Here is a 14,628-nt window from a genome sequence, read left to right as displayed (position 1 = left end):
TTTAGTACCCCGTACTCGCAAATACCGGGTGGGCAATTAGCTCCCTCTCAGGCGGTGGTAGCCGAACATCAGAACCCCCCAGCGTCGCTATCGCTGATGGCAACCGGTGTTCGTCCCCCAATTCAGGGGCTGGCACCCTGGCTCTGGATAACAGACAGAGTGCGGGCATCCGCTCCGTGCGCAGATCATCATCGTCATCATCGTCATCCCCCAGAGGGCACCGCAGGAATAGACATAGGAAGCGCGGTCGTTCTGACAGCAAGCGGCGTTCGTATCGATCCAGGTCCAGCCGGCGCAGTAAGCATTCTAGAGCGTCGCGTTGGCGCTCGCCTTCGTCATCAGGCATTTTTTTCAAGCAGGTCGCGCAGGCAGGAGTCTTCTCGTCCTAGGTCCAAAACATCGCATGGAGCGTCAAGGTTCGATGACTCCCGTGGCACGGGACACAAGCCGTTCGGAGGTTGGTGCATCAATTGGTGAGTATCCTTTGTTGGGGCTTGGGGGGGGGAAGAGAACCAACACCATCTTTGCAGACACAGTAGCCAATGCGGCCACAGGGAATAGGATTTATGTTAACCCCAAAAATACTACAACTGTCAGGATCGTGTAGGCAGCCCCTCCCTCCTCGCCCGAATGTTTATAAGGATAGGCTGTTTTTGTGGTGTCCCTCCGTTAGGGGCTCACTAGGACAGCGCCATCAAGGAATAAATCTGTCCTCCTAGGACGTGTTATGGCGGAGAAGCACCCGGCGAGGTGCTCTGAGTTTTTTATATACTTAGTCAGCATCTATAATCCCCACTGTAAGTTCTACGGGCTCTGCAAATATAAGCACGAGTGTTCAGCCCCAAAAAGCTAACCCCCCCAAAAAAAACCCTCTACAGGTGAGGTTACCGACGCCAGTGACCGTGGAAAGAATGGGGTCGTGGCTGGACAAATACCCCAATAAGTCGGCTGCGGCGCAACTGCGGTTCGGTTTTTCCTATGGTTTTTCATCCCGTTTAACTGGTCCCTCGAGTCGCAGTCAGCCCCAAATTTACAATCAGCTAAGGAGGTTACCCAACGTGTTAGCGGAGAAATTGGGTACGGAAATCGGGTTGGGTCGCTTCCGCGGTCCTTTTAAGCCACCTCCTTTCCCTAATTTGCGTGTTTCACCCCTAGGCATGGTTCCCAAATAGGAATCAGGCAAGTACCGGTTGATTCACCACCTGTCCTACCCCAAGGGTACGTCGGCCAACAACGGCATACTCAGTGAGGACTCAGCCATTACTTATATATCCTGCGATAAAGCGGTGGATTTAGTCAGAAAAGGTGGTTCGGGGGCCCTTATGGCCAAGTCAGGCATAGAATCCGCTTTCCGTCTACTTCCGGTTCACCCGGATTGCTGCCAATTACTGGGAGCCAAATTTGAGGATTTTTTACTATTACAACGCATGTCTTCCCATGGGTTGCTCAATTTCCTGTTTTTTATGTTGAATTATTCAGCGAATTTTTTAGAATGGGTTGCCCGCGAGATCACTCGGCTAACCGCCATTACTCATTACCTTGATCATTTTTGATAGTTGGCCCAGCCGACTCAGACGTCTGTTCCACAGCACTGGCACAATTCAAAGATGCCATGACATACTTTGGGGTCCCATTTTTCCCCGAGAAGACGATAGGGCCAGTATCAGTGATCACATTCCTTGGGTTTGTAATCGACACGGTCGCCATGGAATTTAGATTGCCAAAAAAAAAAAAATCAACAAATCGCTGGACCTCATTAATGGATGCATTTCGGTTGGCAAAGTCACATTGACGCAAATGCAGTCACTTCTTGGCTCACTAAATTTTGCATGCAGGTTCATGCCAGCGGGCAGGATATTTTTCTCGCAGATTGACCTTTGCCACGAGAGGAGTGAAACAACGTCATCACAGATTCAGGATCACGGCCCAGTTACTTTCTGATTTAAACACATGGAAGATGTTTCTCAGCAATTACAATGGTAGGACTTGCTTTCAGGAGACAGAGTGTTCAACCGTTGATATGGGTTTGTTGTTTGCAGCGTCAGGCCACACGGGTTTCAGTGTTCGTTTCGGCTGCCAAATATGCTCCGGCCAATGGCCTGCTTCCTGGATTCCAAGGAGTGTAACGGTGACCCAACCTTGATTGACCTTTTCCCGTTGCGCTTGTCATGGAACTATGGGGCCCACTATTGGCCAACATGCGGATCCGCTTACACCTTGAAACCGTTGGAGGGGCGCATGCCATCAGCTACCTAGCATTTCCTTCATTTTGGTTTTTGTACCTGATCAGATCCATAGTATTAAAATGTTTAATGTTTAATGTTTGGTTTAAATCTAATACATTTCCTGATAACAATGAGACTGTTCCAGAGTTAGTAACTGCGATTTATTCACAGGACCTACGGGATTTGCTTCTTCAGGAGCGTTTGGAGGAGGTGGATTGCCCACATTCGATCTGGGATGTCCTGGGGACCTGATGCCGCTAATACGCTCATCGGTAGCTCCGTCGACCTGGAGAGCCTATGGTAAGGCGTGGGAGGAGTGGTGGTTTTTTAGCAGACGGAAAGCCGGTGGGGTCTTCTGATGATGTTCGGATGCAGGTGACCATGGCATTTCTATCCAAATTGCATGCCAAGGGAGTATCGGGTGCGATAGCGCGCAACCGTGTGTCTGCGTTAGCCTTCCATTTTAAATTGCGAGGATGGTCGGATTTCACAAAACATTTTTTTTTTTTTTTTTTTTTTTAGTCAGCCAGCTATTGAAAGGTTGGCTCCGAGTGGATAATGCACTGCGACAATAGGCGTCCTATCTCCTTTGATTTGCTAATTAGCTTGGTTAAATCCGCGGTATCAGTTTGCGATTATAACTATGAAGCTGCACTTACATCAGCGGCTTTCGAACTGGCGTTTTTTTGGGGGCCATGCGGGTCAGTGAGATCTTTCCCACGGCCCTAAATAAACCGGGTGGACTGAGGCGTGATGACGTATTGATTTGTTACAATCTCAGGATCAGGATATGTAAATCTAAAACTGATCAGGAGGTCTGGGGACGTGGTTCCCGATATTTGCCATCAATAAGGACGTTTGTCCGTGAACGTTAGTCAAGAACTACTTGCAGGTGAGAAAGGATGGTGATCAATTTTTCATGCATGCGAGTGGTCTCCCTCTAGTGTCGGGCCAATTCTTAGCCATATTGAGACGTGCGTTGTCTTCTTTTTGGGTATTCCTGCAGCAGAATTTGGGACTCATTTTTTTCGTATAGGTGCAGTGTCTGAAGCTTCCAGGGCGGGTTTATTTGAATCAGAGATTCAAAGGGTGGGCAGATGGATATCCCGCTGTTTTGCCAGATATATCAAGCCTGACTTAGTGTTATAATTAAAAATAATTTTATTTTTGGTTTTGGTTTTGTTTTGTCTAACAATAATATAGAAGCAGCTCCAGATACAAATCGGAGAAGTTATCGTTAGTGTTTTGGTTATTATATGTTGGCTAATTGTATACTTTACTTCCTAGATGGAGTGCGACCCAGTGTCTGGATAGTGGGTCTCTCATACATCTATTGGGCAGCTCGTCGTGCTGAATTGTACCCAGGAGGGCGATCCTTGGTTTTTGTTGATGTCGATGTGATATGGCGTGGTATGAGAGGTCTGACGTGGTCCCAAGTGCTGCCGGAGGTCGCTCACATTACAAGGGGGGCTTCATCTCCCGCCATTGTGGTTATCCATGCTGGAGGAAATGACCTGGCTTCGTTTCCACTTGCCGAGCTGCTTACGCTTATCAGATCTGATATGGACAAATTCCCGAGTTTTTCCTGCTGATGCGACTAATCTGGTCCGAAGTTATCCCAAAACTGGTGTGGCGGGGTGCCAGGGAATTGGATGCTATGGAGAGATCCAGACGCTCTTTGAATCAGAGGATATCGCGCTTCGTGAAATTTAAGAATGGTGTAGTGGTAAGGCACCATCGTCTGGAGGGAGATAATTCCGGTTTTCTTATTTCAGACGGAGTTCATTCGTACGAGGCGGGTTTGGATATCTTCCTCAATGGGCTTCGTGAAGGTGTCGTACAGGCTATGCTTTCGTTTGGGGGGTCGCAGCTCTCTGTATTCGCTCCTCCTTGGCGTAAGGGTGGAGTTTTGTTGGTGGTGAAGATACCTGCCCGGGAGTCCGGAAGGCAGTAAATCTCCCTACACCCAAATTTGTTGGCAGATATTGCCTGAGTTTATAAGCTGCGACCAAATATTTACCCAAAGTTAAAAGATGGAAATTTTATGCCTATATTTCCCAATAAAGTCTTCAATTTTGATAATTTGTTGGTGTCACTTAATGGGAGTAAATGGTTATGGGTCGTAGCAGTCTTTGGGACACTGCGGCTTACGCCGCTGTCCCCTGACTGCTGCGCCTTCCCCCTGTGTTAAAAGCAGATCTCCCATTTAGTGAGTCCAAAATGGGATATGGGGTTAACTCCCCGCAGAGGGGGCGGGGCTTATCCTCTGCTCCTGGCACCAGGAAGTGCTGATAGCTCATCCGATCCCTGGACCCGGACCTGTTTCCCGCCCTCCCTCCCCTTTTGTTATGGTTTTGTTTCAGTTGCAGCTGCGTAAGGGTGGAGTTTTGTTGGTGGTGAAGATACCTGCCCGGGAGTCCGGAAGGCAGTAAATCTCCCTACACCCAAATTTGTTGGCAGATATTGCCTGAGTTTATAAGCTGCGACCAAATATTTACCCAAAGTTAAAAGATGGAAATTTTATGCCTATATTTCCCAATAAAGTCTTCAATTTTGATAATTTGTTGGTGTCACTTAATGGGAGTAAACGGTTATGGGTCGTAGCAGTCTTTTCTGCAGGTGTTCGCACCACACGATGCAATAATAATCTTCTTTGATTATTGCGTGTTTGCTGCATTTCTTCTATGCATTTTTCCCCTTATTTAATGGCTGTTGGTGCAGATGTGAAGCAGCGTTCTTAGGGCTCTTTCACACATCCATGTCTCCGGTGACATTTTTCATGCATAAAGTAGACACTGACACATGTAGACACATTGAAATCTACGTTGCTGGGTACATGTCCATGTGCTTCCACAGACCATGTGTTTGTGTTGACCCAAACGTAGTCATGTCCATTTTTTACTGGCATCACGGGCCACAAAACGTCTTACACACGGATGACACACTGGGATGTTATCAGTGTGACACGTCCCGGCGCCTGAGAAGCAGCGCTACAGTAAGTGCTATTTTCCGGTGCCGGGTGCTGAAGATGGCTCTCATCATTCTTCCCTGCGCAGGCCAGCAATCAGCGCGAGCAGGGGAGAATGATGAGTTATATTTTATAGCTATTATAATATAATTATTATGTTATAACAATGACAGCAGGCAGCGGCTGATGGGACTATTATTCCCATCAGACTACACCTGCTGCAGCTAATAACAGTGACAGCAGGAGCTGCTGATGGGGGTATTCATCAGCCAGCTCCTGCGCTGTAAATAAATTAAAAAAAAGGGATAGGTTACCCTCTATTTTCTATAACCAGCCACGCAAAACTCACAGCTGGGGGCTGCAGCCCTCAGCAAGGCTGGTTATAATAAATAGAGGGGTCCTCATGCTGTTTTTTTAATTATTTAAATAAATAATTTTTAAAAACGGTGTGGGGTCACCCCCATTTTTGACAACCAGCCTTTCTAAAGCTGACAGAGCTGGGCTTGTATTCTCAAGCTGGTAAGTGGCCATTAATATAGGCCCCCCAGCCTAAAAATAGCAGCCCACAGTTGCCCAGAAAAGGGCATCTATTAGAAGCGCCAAATCTGGCGCTTTACCTGACTCTTCCCACTTGCCTTGTAGCGGTGGCAAGTTGGGTTCATATTTGTGGGGTCGATGTCACCTTTGTATTGTCAGGTGACATCAAGCCTACGGCTTAGTAATGGAAAGGTGTCTAAGACATCTCTCCATTACTAATTCTAAAGTTATATGGTAAATAAAGACACAGCCAGAATAAAGTCTTTTATTAGAAATAAAGCAAAAAACACTTTTCCATTTTATTTAAAAATAACAAACACAGTTATACTCACCTTATGCCTAATTCCACTGAATCCCTCGTCTCCTGTAATAAACCAAAAATAAAAAACAACAGTATCCCTCATCTATCTGTCATTCTGTCCCACGCCGTATTCCACGTCTGGGGGATAAATAGTTTTCAACCTGGACGATGCCAAGATGCAGCCGTCCAGGCTGAGAACCACTGGTGAATGAGCTGCTGCAAGTGCAACATCATTGACCAGCGGTGACATCATCATGGTCACCTCCGGTCAGTGAGACTGCGTTCCCAGCAGGGGATGAACTGCAGTGACCTCAGCACTGCGGGAAAAAGTCAGTGATGAGGTCACCACAGTTCAAGCTCAGTGTCTTCACTGTGAAAAATATTGATACCATTTTGGGGTAGATATAATGTTTTGATTAATTAATTTATGAATGCTACGATACCAAATATGTGCATTTTATTTGTTTCATTTTGAATAGCGCATAAGGATGGTGTTTGAACGTTCATATTTTCTTAATTTTCTAAATATTTTTAAAAACTTTTTTTTTTTTAACTTGCTTCAATAGTCTCCCTAGAAGATTCTTCTGATTACTTCTGCTGCACATAGCAGGGCTTCAGCAGAAGCAGAAATGATCATCTACTGCGAACACCGGCCAGGGGTAGGCCCTGCAGACCTGTGGTTGTCATGTCAACCCATCGGCGCCCTATGATCATCGACAGAGGCGCCGATGAGCAGGGTTTGTGATGTGCATGTTAAATGCCACTGTCACAGATTGACAGCGGAATTTAACATGCTAACAGCTGCGGGAGAATCGCAGTTTTTGTGTTATGCAGGGCGCATTGAGGGCTTATATACTAGATGGTGGCCCGATTCTAAGGCATCCGGTATTCTAGAATATGTATGTATGTATATAGCAGCCACATAGTATATAGCACAGCCAACGTAACTCAGACAGCCACGTAGTATATAGGAGCCACGTAGTATATAGCAGCCACATAGTAAATAACACAGCCCATGTAGTATATAGCACAGCCACGTAGTATACAGCACAGCCACGCAGTATATAACACAGCCCACATAGTATATAGCACAGCCACGTAGTATATAGCACAGCCATCTAGTATTTAGCAGCCACGTAGTATATAACACAGCCATGTAGTATATAGGAGCCACGTAGTATATAGCACAGCCACGTAGTATATAACACAGCCCACGCAGTATATAGCACAGCCCACGCAGTATACAACACAGCCCACATAACACAGACAGCCACGTACTATATAGCACAGCCACGTAGTATATAGCACAGCCATGTAGTATATAGCATAGCCACATAGTATATAGCAGCCACTTAGTATATAACACTGCCCACATAGTATATAGCACAGCCGCGTAGTATATAACACAGCCCACGTAATATATAGCACAGCCCGCGTAATATATAACACAGCCCACATAGTATATAACACAGCCCACGTTGTATATAACACAGGCATGTAGTATATAACACAGCCCACGCAGTATATAACACTGCCCACGTAGTATATAACACTGCCCACATAGTATATAACACAGCTCACGCAGTATTTAACAATGCCCATGCAGTATATAACACAGCCCACGTAGTATATAACACTGCCCACGCAGTATATAACACAGCCCACGTAGCATATAACACTGCCCACGTAGTATATAACACTGCCCACGCAGCATATAAAGAGCAAATGTGAGATATCGCCATCCATCAAATAAATTACTGGTGCTATCACTATGGCTACAATTTACATTTATGCTGTCCTCTCTTTCACAGCTAAACTCGTGCATACCCCCCCCCCCCCCCTCTGGCTAGTGAAATATTAAGGAAGAATCATAAGTTTGCTTTTGTTGATCCTATACCCTGGCAGCTAGTATGAGGCCATACAACCATTATATATGGGCCCACCAGACAACATACCCACTATATGCATTTCTTCCTACAGCTATACCTATATTTATTGTTCAGCCCTACACTACGACGGCAACTTTTTTCGCTACATGTCTGGCTCTAGCAATATTAAATATCCATTGGCATGTATATTATGGCTATTTTCCTCCACATATTAGGTGATGTACTGGGGCTCTCCCTGTGATACACGATCAACATCGTTATAATTTACCTATGCCATCACATCCTTGCTCTTGTCACACTCTGGGACATATATCTTTCAAGGTCTATATCCTCTACATCTTGTTACACTATATCAGCCCATCTGGGTTGCTGGGCTCCCAAAAATACCATTGCCAGCCTGCCCTACGTATATATTCTGTCCATTTGTTCAGCCTATTCTAACATGTACTCCCTATTGCCCTCTACAGGACTGTGTGTTTCTATTTCTGGCTTATATCCTCAGCGACAACGTAGATTTATCTAAAGACAGCACTACAGGTCCTTCTCAAAAAATTAGCATATAGTGTTAAATTTCATTATTTACCATAATGTAATGATTACAATTAAACTTTCATATATTATAGATTCATTATCCACCAACTGAAATTTGTCAGGTCTTTTATTGTTTTAATACTGATGATTTTGGCCTACAACTCCTGATAACCCAAAAAACCTGTCTCAATAAATTAGCATATCAAGAAAAGGTTCTCTAAACGACCTATTACCCTAATCTTCTGAATCAACTAATTAACTCTAAACACATGCAAAAGATACCTGAGGCTTTTAAAAACTCCCTGCCTGGTTCATTACTCAAAACCCCCATCATGGGTAAGACTAGCGACCTGACAGATGTCAAGAAGGCCATCATTGACACCCTCAAGCAAGAGGGTAAGACCCAGAAAGAAATTTCTCAACAAATAGGCTGTTCCCAGAGTGCTGTATCAAGGCACCTCAATGGTAAGTCTGTTGGAAGGAAACAATGTGGCAGAAAACGCTGTACAACGAGAAGAGGTGACCGGAACCTGAGGAAGATTGTGGAGAAGGACCGATTCCAGACCTTGGGGAACCTGAGGAAGCAGTGGACTGAGTCTGGTGTGGAAACATCCAGAGCCACCGTGCACAGGCGTGTGCAGGAAATGGGCTACAGGTGCCGCATTCCCCAGGTAAAGCCACTTTTGAACCATACACAGCGGCAGAAGCGCCTGACCTGGGCTACAGAGAAGCAGCACTGGACTGTTGCTAAGTGGTCCCAAGTACTTTTTTCTGATGAAAGCAAATTTTGCATGTCATTCGGAAATCAAGGTGCCAGAGTCTGGAGGAAGACTGGGGAGAAGGAAATGCCAAAATGCCTGAAGTCCAGTGTCAAGTACCCACAGTCAGTGGTGTGGGGTGCCATGTCAGCTGCTGGTGTTGGTCCACTGTGTTTCATCAAGGGCAGGGTCAATGCAGCTAGCTATCAGGAGATTTTGGAGCACTTCATGCTTCCTGGCACCTGCTCACAGTGCCAAAACCACTGGTAAATGGTTTACTGACCATGGTATTACTGTGCTCAATTGGCCTGCCAACTCTCCTGACCTGAACCCCATAGAGAATCTGTGGGATATTGTGAAGAGAAAGTTGAGAGACGCAAGACCCAACACTCTGGATGAGCTTAAGGCCGCTATTGAAGCATCCTGGGCCTCCATAACATCTCAGCAGTGTCACAGGCTGATTGCCTCCATGCCACGCCGCATTGAAGCAGTCATTTCTGCCAAAGGATTCCCGACCAAGTATTGAGTGCATAACTGAACATTATTATTTGATGGTTTTTTTGTTTGTTATTAAAAAACACTTTTATTTGATTGGACGGGTGAAATATGCTAATTTATTGAGACAGGTTTTTTGGGTTATCAGGAGTTGTATGCCAAAATCATCAGTATTAAAACAATAAAAGACCTGACAAATTTCAGTTGGTGGATAATGAATCTATAATATATGAAAGTTTAATTGTAATCATTACATTATGGTAAATAATGAAATTTAACACTATATGCTAATTTTTTGAGAAGGACCTGTACATAAGGGTATGCTCAATGGTTCTTACCGTCTTTTGAGTAGCGTCTGTTCATGATGTACTCTGTATCTCTGTAAACCATTCTCTTCATTTTTGATGTCCTTATATCATATATCATGTATTAGGTATTAATTTGCATTTGACATCTTGTTTGATTCGACTTCACTTCGGCATTTATCCTGACATGTTTTCGATATTGTATATATTGTATACATGTAATTTTTGATTTGTGTATAGTTATTTATTGTCTTTTTGTTCTGTTTGTTTCAGCGATATTGTGATCAAGGCCACAGGTTGACCAAAACGTTTTTTGCCTATCGCTCCACAACATCACCGTTCCAATAAATTTTTTCACTTGAAAGAAACATTTTCTATAGTATGAGTGCAGTGATTATATGACTTCACGCAGTATATAACACTGCCCACGTAGTATATAACACTGCCCACGTAGTATATAACACTGCCCACGTAATATATAACACTGCCCACGTAATATATAGCACAGCCCACGTAGTATATAACACTGCCCACGTAGTATATAACACTGCCTACGTAGTATATAACACTGCCCACGTAATATATAGCACAGCCCACGTAGTATATAACACTGCCCACGTAGTATATAGCAGCCATGCAGTATATAGCACAGCCCACGCAGTATATAGCAGTGTGGGCACTTTATCCCCGTTAAAAAATAAAATAAAAAATAGTTACATACTCACCCACCAGTGGCCCCCGGATCCAGGCGAGGCTTTTAGCGATGCTCCTCGCAACGCTCCGGTCCTAAGAATGCACTGCGGTCTCGCGAGATGAAGACGTAGCAGTCTCGCGAGAGCGCTACGTCATCATCTTGGGAGACTGCAATGCATGGCCCAGAGCGTCGCGAGGAACGGGAAAGGCGCTGGAAGGTGAGAAAAGCACGATTTTTTATTTTTTTTACTATTTTTAACATTAGATCTTTTTACTATTGATGCTGCATAGGCAATAGTAAAAAGTTTGTCACATAGGGTTAATAGCAGCGTTAACAGACTGCATTACACCGCGTTATGCCGCGGTGTAACGGTTTAACGGACTGCTACAACGCTATGTGGGTGGCGGATGCTGACTGGGGGGGAGTATGGAGGGGGCACGGAGTGCAGGGGAGTAGGGAGCGGCCATTTTGCGGCCAGACTGTGCCCGTCGCTGATTGGTCGCGGCCAGCTGGCAGCGACCAATCAGTGACTTGGGATTTCCGTGACAGACAGACAGACAGAAAGACAAACAGAAAAATCCGGTATTCTAGAATAGTTTATTTATTTACTTATGAAGATTTTAGAATAATTCATTGAATACACAGGATTCGGCCGGCCGCGACCGTGGTACAAATCCCGCGCCAATTCGCGGCCGGACTGTGCCTGTCACTGATTGTTCGCGGCCGGCCACATAGTATATAGCACAGCCACATAGTATATAACAGCCCACGTAGTAAATAGAACAGCCATGTAGTATATTGTACAGCCACGTAGTATATTGCACAGCCAAGTAGTATATAGCACAGCCCATATAGGATATAACACAGCCACGTAGTATATAACAGCCCACGTATGCAGTATATAACACAGGCCACGTAGTGTAAAACACAGGCCACGTAGTGTATAACACAGGCCACGTAGTGTATAACACAGCTGACATAGTGTACAACACAGCCATGTAGTGTATAACACAGCCATGTAGTATATTCAACAGCCCACGTAGTATGTAGCACAGTCCATGCAGTATATCGCTCAGCCCATGCAGTATATTGCACAGCCCACGCAGTACATCGCACAGCCCATGTAGTATATCACACAGCCCACGCAGTATATCGCACAGCCCACGCAGTATATCGCACAGCCCATGCAGTATATCGCACAGCCCACGCAGTATATCGCACAGCCCACGCAGTATATCGCACAGCCCATGCAGTATATCGCACAGCCCACGCAGTATATCGCACTGCCCACGCAGTATATCGCACTGCCCACGCAGTATATTGCACAGCCCACGTAGTATATTGCACAGCCCACGTAGTATATTGCACAGCCCACGTAGTATATTGCACAGCCCATGTAGTATATTGCACAGCCCACGTAGTATATTGCACAGCCCATGTAGTATATTGCACAACCCATGTAGTATATTGCCCAGCCTACGTAGTATATTGCACAGCCACGTAGTACATTGCACAGCCCACATAGTATATAGCAATGTGGGCATCATATCCCTGCTAAAAAAAAGAATTAAAATATAAAATAGTTATATACTCACCTTCCGTTGGCCTCCGGATCCAGGCGAAGCGGTTACCGATGCTCCTCGCGCGCTCCGGTCTCAAGAGTGCATTGCGGTCTCGTGAGATGATGACGTTGCGGTCTCGCGAGACCGGAGCGTCGCGAGGAGCGGGAAAGGCCTGTTTCTGATCTGGGGGCTGACGGACGGTGAATATATAACTACTAGATTGTGGCCCGATTCTAACGCATCGGGTATTCTAGAATATGCATGTCCCCGTAGTATATGGACAATGATGATTCCAGAATTTGCGGCAGACTGTGCCCGTCGCTTATTGTTCAAGGCAACCTTTATGACATCATCGTCGCCATGGCAACCATTATGACATCTACATTGATACTGTGCCCGTCGCTGATTGGTCAAGGCGAATTCGCGGCAGACTGTGCCCGTCGCTGATTGGTCGAGGCAACCTTTATGACATCATCGTCGCCATGCTGTGCCCGTCGCTGATTGGTCGAGGCCTGGCGGCCTCGACCAATCAGAGACGCGGGATTTCCAGGACAGACAGACAGACAGACAGACGGAAAAACCCTTAGACAATTATATATATAGATTTTTTATTTTTTTTATTATTTTTAAAATTAGATCTTTTTTTTATTGATGCTGCATAGGCAGCATCAATAGTAATAAGTTGGTCACACAGGGTTAATAGCAGCGTTAACGGAGTGAGTTACACCGCGGCATAACGCGGTCCATTAGCGCTGCCATTAACCCTGTGTGAGCACTGACTGGAGGGGAGTATGGAGCGGACACTGACTGCGGGGAGGAAGGAGCGGCCATTTTGCCACCGGACTGTGCCTGTCGCTGATTGGTCGTGGCTGTTTTGCCGCGACCAATCAGCGACTTGGGATTTCCATGACAGACAGAAAGACAGACAGGCAGACAGACCGAAGTGACCCTTAGACAATTATATAGTAGATTCTGTATATAATTGTGGTGCTGGCCCTACTTTACATTTCTGTCAGTTGTTTTGTCCTATTTTGTGCAATGTACAGCGCCTCCCATTCGCTCATCTCTAGTTATTGAGACAGATTTTTACATTATTGAGATATCAGGTGAAAGCTGCTATGCATACCATTTTATGGAGATAGAAGGGAGGGGCTCTGCCTACAACTCCTCCTTCCTCCCATCTACACAGAACCTTAGAACTGAGAATGTTGGTAATGACTGATCAATTCTGGCAGAGAAAGAAACAGTTCTCTCTGATAAGATATATGACAGAGTTGCTTATTTTCATGTGCACTATTGATTTATGAAATAAAAATATAAACAATGCTTACCATTATCATTTTGTGTATGTCGCACTTTGATCACTTATGATTGCATTTTTTGAGTAGTTGCAGCAACAAGAAAAATTGGAATTCTGGAGTTTAGATTTTTTTCGCTTTGTAGCTCTTACCATAGAGGTTATTTTATTTTTTGATAGAGTGGACTTTTATAGTTTGGTGATACTAAATACAATATGTTCACATTTTTTATTATTTCTTAATTATTAAATAGGGAAACATAGGAGTGATAAAAAAAAATGTAAACCATTTTTAAAAAAAACTTTTTTTTTAGTCTTCTTGCAGGACTTGAACCTACGATTGTCTGATTGCTTTTTCTACATGCTACTATATTAGTGAGATATATAGCTAAAATCATGGATCCAAGAGTACCGACATAGTCGCTGTGCAGGGCTTCAGCAGGCCATCTGAAATGACAACCCATCAGTACCCTACAATCATATGAGGGGGCCTTTAAAAGGTATTCATTAATTATTATATTGAGTTAATTATACAGTATGAAAATAAGCAAGTTTGAAATTGACTTGTTTTTTCTATTTAATGCCATTCTTCTGAAATTACAGTTTTTATCTTATATAGTGCACAGCACGTTTCCATGGAACTCGGCCAATCGTGTCTGCCCAGACCCTGGCCGAGAGTGCGCTACATTCCAGGAGAGAGGTTCATTCCTAACATACCAGTCAACGCTCTCTAGCTCATTGATTTCTATACCGTAAATAGCTGCTCCCCTCTCACCCCCTCCTCCCTCATAGCTTTCCCATGAGCTGCTATTATAAATATTGCAAAATCACCAGCCCTGCAGCTTTCAGAACAGATCTATGTATCAATGCATCCAATGTCAGTAATGAGTAAGGAAACTGGTTAGCAAGTATACTGTACATGTAACACAGTCCTATGGCAGCCTTTCATGTTATGGCAATCCATAATGTTGCAGATATTGCATGTTAGGAATCATTGTTTTACACAGGTATTTTGCCTTCTTATTTGAAGTATCTTTGTGATCGCTGGGCATGCAGGCTGGTTGAG

General features: G+C 44.7%; 1 long non-coding RNA gene across 1 annotated transcript; it reads left to right on the top strand.

Moving 5' to 3' along the window:
- The first annotated feature begins 1,342 nt into the window (after window positions 1-1,342).
- On the top strand, window positions 1,343-4,307 carry LOC143764879 (uncharacterized). Its single transcript, XR_013213288.1, has 2 exons — window positions 1,343-2,525; window positions 3,513-4,307. It is a non-coding gene; the product is annotated as an uncharacterized LOC143764879 (long non-coding RNA).
- The last annotated feature ends 10,321 nt before the right edge of the window (window positions 4,308-14,628 follow it).

The sequence above is a fragment of the Ranitomeya variabilis genome, chromosome 4 (assembly GCF_051348905.1).
Source record: "Ranitomeya variabilis isolate aRanVar5 chromosome 4, aRanVar5.hap1, whole genome shotgun sequence".
Lineage (NCBI taxonomy): Eukaryota > Metazoa > Chordata > Amphibia > Anura > Dendrobatidae > Ranitomeya > Ranitomeya variabilis.
This window is presented reverse-complemented; position numbering and strand designations above follow the sequence as displayed.